Below are 5,005 nucleotides of genomic sequence, written 5' to 3'. Positions count from 1 at the left end.
GGAAAGAGAGAAAACATGGTGGCACAGTTAGGGATGAAGAAGTGAACTGGAATCCAGAAGCACAGGGAAGTGTGCGTATTTAAAGCTACTCAGGTATCTGGCTGACATCCACAGCTTCCCCACTGGCACATGGCGAACAGCAAAACGAACATTTTTTGTTGTTGTTGCTAGAAAAGCCAAGGGCTTTTCAAGACTTACCTGAAGGCATGTTTTTAATGAGCTACAGAGGTGCTATGCCTCTTTACAGGCCTTTGGGCAGGGGGACCGCTTATCCTGTTGCGTTTCTAGAGGCATGCTTTTGAATTACGTGAATGTTCTAATATCTGCTCTGCTTCCAGAGGAAAAAAACAGGCCCTTCACTTTTGACACTTTATTCTACGCACGTTAAAGGTTAAAAAAAATCCAGGGAGTTTTCTTTTTTACAATGGACCACAATGAACAGCAGGAAGGCTCCGATGAGGAAGCACAAGGATGAATACAGGCCATGTCCTGACTCACTCTGTGTAATCCGCCTTGAGTCCACATGAGAAAGGTGGAGTATAAATAATACGAAGAGCTACTTATGGAGCAGAGGTCCACTGGATAAACATATGGAGCAGAGGTCTATCAGTGGCTATTAGTCACAAGGTATAGATGGAACACTCTGTCTGGGGCAAGTGATGCTCTGTATTCTTAGTGCTTCAGGGGGAGGGCAACAGTGGGAGGGTTCCTGGAGTTCTGGCCCTGCTGGTGGACCTCCTTTTGGCCACCTGGGTTTTGGCCACTGTGTGACACAGGGTGTTGGACTGGATGGGCCACTGGCCCCAACCAACGTGGCTTCTCTTATGTTCTTACTTAAGGTACGCTCAGGGACTGGCCATGCCGACGGGAACTTTGGCGCTTCTTCTTCAAACAGTAGGCCGCCATGCTATGATGACATCACCTTAAGAAAAATCCCACTTAGCATATTTATGTGAAACGGGAACTGCTTGGGAAACACAACTTTGATACTCTCTCATACAGGCAGATTTAGACATGGAGGTCTTTGGACGTGGGCTCGATCCTGCAAGAAGTGCTTTGTGCAATGGAACTGTGCGAGGGTTTCAGGAGCTGCAATGAAGCCCAGTTTCCCTGGGGCATGTCCCTGTACAACACGGCACTGTTTACATGCATGCACGTGATATTTTTCAGGCACCAAAATTTTATGTGCCTTAAAACCAACGTGCATAATAAGGCTCTAACCAATTATAAAAACAGGTTGCTTACCTGTAACTGATGACCTTCGAGTGGTCATCTGTGCATTCACACCCATGGGATTCTGTGCGCATGCGCTGGATTGATCGGCATTGTAGCAAGCTCTTATAATGGATTTTCGCGCCCAGAGCTCGGGCATGTGCAGGAACCCTACCGCGCATGCCCAGAGGGGTGGGCGCGGACATCCCGCCAGTTCCTTCGAACCGCCGCGAATCAACCCCTATTGAAAATGTAGAAGCTGACAGCAGCGGGGAAGGAGGGCGGGTGGTGTGAATGCACAGATGACCACTCGAAGATCATCAGTTACAGGTAAGCAACCTGTTTATCTTCGAACGTGGTCTCTATGCTTCACACCCATGGGAGATTAGCGAGCAGTGGCCTACCTGGAGGAGGGTGCTGGCAGGTCCTTACTGCGTTGCCGAAGATAGAATGTGACATCCCATGTCGGTATTAGAGTTCTTACGGACATCCAGGGCGTAATGCCTCATGAAGGTGTTAGGTGTGGCCCAGGTAGCAGCCTTGCAGATGTCCGTCAGTGCACTCCCTGGAGGAAGGCAGTAGAAGCCGCAACAGCTCGGGTTGAATGGGTCTTGATGGGGCCAGGCAACGGCTGCTTTGCAATCAAGTAGCAGAGGTGGATGAGACCCGCAATCCACTTTGAGAGGCGTTGAGCCGTGATGCGAGTCCCCAGCCTTGCTGGTGCGTATGAGATGAACAGTTGGGAGTCACGTCTCATTGGGCGGGTTCTGTTGAGGTAGAACAGTAGTGCCCTTTTGACATCCAAGGTATGTAACAGTCTGTCCTCTGGGGATTTCAGAGCTGGGAAGAAATCCGGGAGGAAGACCTCTGCCTGTAGGTGGAACTCTGACACTACCTTTGGCAGGAACGAGATGTCAGGGACGAGGCGGACGCTGTCTGGCAAGAATGACAAATGGCGTGTCATGCCGGAAAGCCAGTATTTCTCCAACTCGCCTTGCAGAGGTGATGGCCACCAGAAAGGCCGTCTTCCAAGACAGGAATTTCATATCGCAAGTTGCGAGTGGCTCAAAGGGTTTCCTCGTAAGTTGACGAAGGACTAGAGGAAGATCCCAGGGAGCGACAGGAGTCTTGACAGGAGGGCAGAGCTGTAACAAACCTTTTAAAAAACGTTTCAAAAGTGGATGTGAAAACATGGTGCATCCGTCGACGTGAACATGGTAGGCCGAAATTGTGGCCAAATAAACTTTTAACGATGAATAGGAAAGTCCCGAGTCAGCTAGGGACAGGAGAAATTGGAAAACTTTCTCAAGGCCTGCGGAGGAGGCTTGAGGGGCATCATCACCTAGGGAAGAACAGAATCATTGCCATTTATAATGGTAGGACCTTTGCGTAGCAGGTTTCCTGGCATTCAGTAGAACATTGGCTACGCGGGTTTAAAAACCTTTGAAGTTATTCTCCACGCCGTCAATTTCAAGCGTGGTACGTCGTGATGTAGGAGAGGGGAGTCTGACAAGAAGAGGAGGTCCTGTACCGGAGAGAATTGGTGGTACATTCCCCTTGACAACTCGAGGACTGTAGAGAACCATGGTTGTCTCGGCCGCCACGGTGTTATCAACAAGCAGTCCGCTCCATTTCGGATGATCTTGCGTACCACTCTCAGAAGTAGGGGTAAAGGAGGGAAAAGGTACAGAAGGCCGGAGGACCAGGGAAGAAGGAGACCGTCTTCGAGCAATTGTGAGTCCCTGCCGCCTCGACTGCAGAACAGGGGACATTTTTTTGGGTGGTGAAAACATCGACTTGGGGAGTTCCCCACTTGCTGAAGAGCGGGAAAAGATAGGACGGGTTCTTCTCCCACTCGTGGAGACTGATCCTTGCTCGACTTAAATGATCTGCCTGCACATTCAGGTGACCTGGGATGTGTGTGGCTACCAAAAAGATGTTGTGAGCAATGCAAAAGTCCCATAATTGAATGGCGAGGCTGTAGAGACGTAGGGAGACCATGCCTCCTTGTTTGTTTATGTAACTGAGCACGGTGGTATTGTCCGTGAGGACCGTAATACATTTCCCTTTGATCATTGGTAGGAAACTCGTGACCGCGAACTGAATTGCGAGCAGTTCCAGGAAGTTTATGTGTCAACCTTGCTCGTGGGTGTTCCACTTACCCCCGACGCATAGACCCATCATGTGTGCACCCCATCCCGACAGGGAAGCATCTGTGGTCAGGGTGATATGGGATGACAGAGGGTGGAAGGGTGCTCCCTGGAAGATATTGGAAGGGACAGTAGACCAAAGTAACAAGTCTCGTATGTTGGGAGGGGGGGATAGGATGACAGTGTGAGCGTTGTTCGCTGGGTTGTAATTCCGGATGAACCACAGCTGTAAACAACGCATTTTCAGTTTGGCAAAGACGAGAACCGACATAGTTGCAGCCATGATGACGGCGGCGATGACGGCGGCGGTGAGCATTGATTCGGTGTGGACGGCGTGGCGGCAGGCGGGGGCAAGCGGAGGAACGCAGCCGAGCGATCCCTGGTGGCCAAGTGAGAGTACACCGAGTGCTGCCGTCGAGAGGAAGGTGGCGTGCGAGGATGCCGAGCACCGGCTCAAGTGGAGCCAGAAAGGACGTTGCTGGGCCGGAAGCAGGCAGAGCCGCGCGCCTTAGAAAGAAGACAGCCACTTCCGGAAACGCCGGGAAAAGAACACCCGCCAGTCCAGAGACCCGACCCGAGCCGAAACAACAACTACAACCACCACCATAAGGGGTGCCGGTAGGTTGCCCCATCCCCATATACATACTGTGGCGCTAGTTAGGGGGAAAACGGTGATTAGCACCAAAAATCTGTAAGCCGCTCAGAGACCCCTAGACAAGGGGTTCGAGCGGGATATCAAATTGAATGTATAAATAAATAAATAAATAAAATAAATAAGGCCAAGTAGCCTTTGGATTCGGAAGGTAGTGACAGAAGGGTGGGTACGGACGACGGTGGCTAAGGAAATGATGTCTGCCGCTCTGTCTTGAGGCAGGTAAGCCATGCATGTCGTGGAGTCTAGTATAGCGCCGATGTACTTTATTCTTTGGACTGGATTCAATTGAGACTTTTCTCGATTGACTTGTAGGCCCAGATCCTTTAGTAGTGCCAGTGTCTCGGTGATGTTTGAGACCAGGGCGTTCTGAGAAGGCGCTACCAAAAGCCAATCGTCAATATAGGGGTAAATGGAGATACCCCGGAGATGAAGGAAAGCCGCAACCACAATCATAGTCTTTGTGAAGACTCTTGGGGCGCTGGACAGGCCAAATGGCAGGGCTGCATACTGGTAATGCTGTTGACCAATCGCGAAGCGTAGGTATTGGCGGTGGGAAGGGTGGATGGTGAGGTGGAAGTATGCGTCTTAGAGGTCGAGGGTGGCCATCCAGACATGTTTCCGTAGGAGTGGCATAATTTGCTGAAAGGACACCATGTGGAAGCGATGGTAGGTTACAAAACAGTTCAGTGCCCTCAGATCTAAAATGGGTCGAACGCCTCCATCTCTCTTCGGGACTGTGAAGTATCGGAAATAAAATCCCATCCTGTGGAGGTGTGGTGGTACCTGTTCGATGGCTCCCTTCTGCAGAAGGACGGACACCTCTTCCAGGAGAGGTGGGGAAGGGGGTGTGGAGACGACGACAGGAGTAATGGGGTTCTGGTGAAATTGGATACGGTAGCCTTGGGTCAAGATTGACAGCACCCATTCATCCGAGGTGATGTGACGCCAAGTATGGAAGGGTGATAGACGGGTTTGAACTGACTCGGTG

At 50.9% G+C, this 5,005-nt stretch overlaps 1 protein-coding gene across 5 annotated transcripts in view; it reads right to left on the bottom strand.

The window, feature by feature from the left end:
* Positions 1-5,005, bottom strand: part of SUN1 (Sad1 and UNC84 domain containing 1) — an 80,099-nt gene that overhangs the window by 29,741 nt on the left and 45,353 nt on the right. The window lies entirely within an intron of this gene.

The sequence above is a fragment of the Gekko japonicus genome, unplaced genomic scaffold (genome assembly GCF_001447785.1).
Source record: "Gekko japonicus isolate JY-2015 unplaced genomic scaffold, Gekko_japonicus_V1.1 scaffold1917, whole genome shotgun sequence".
Lineage (NCBI taxonomy): Eukaryota > Metazoa > Chordata > Lepidosauria > Squamata > Gekkonidae > Gekko > Gekko japonicus.
This window is presented reverse-complemented; position numbering and strand designations above follow the sequence as displayed.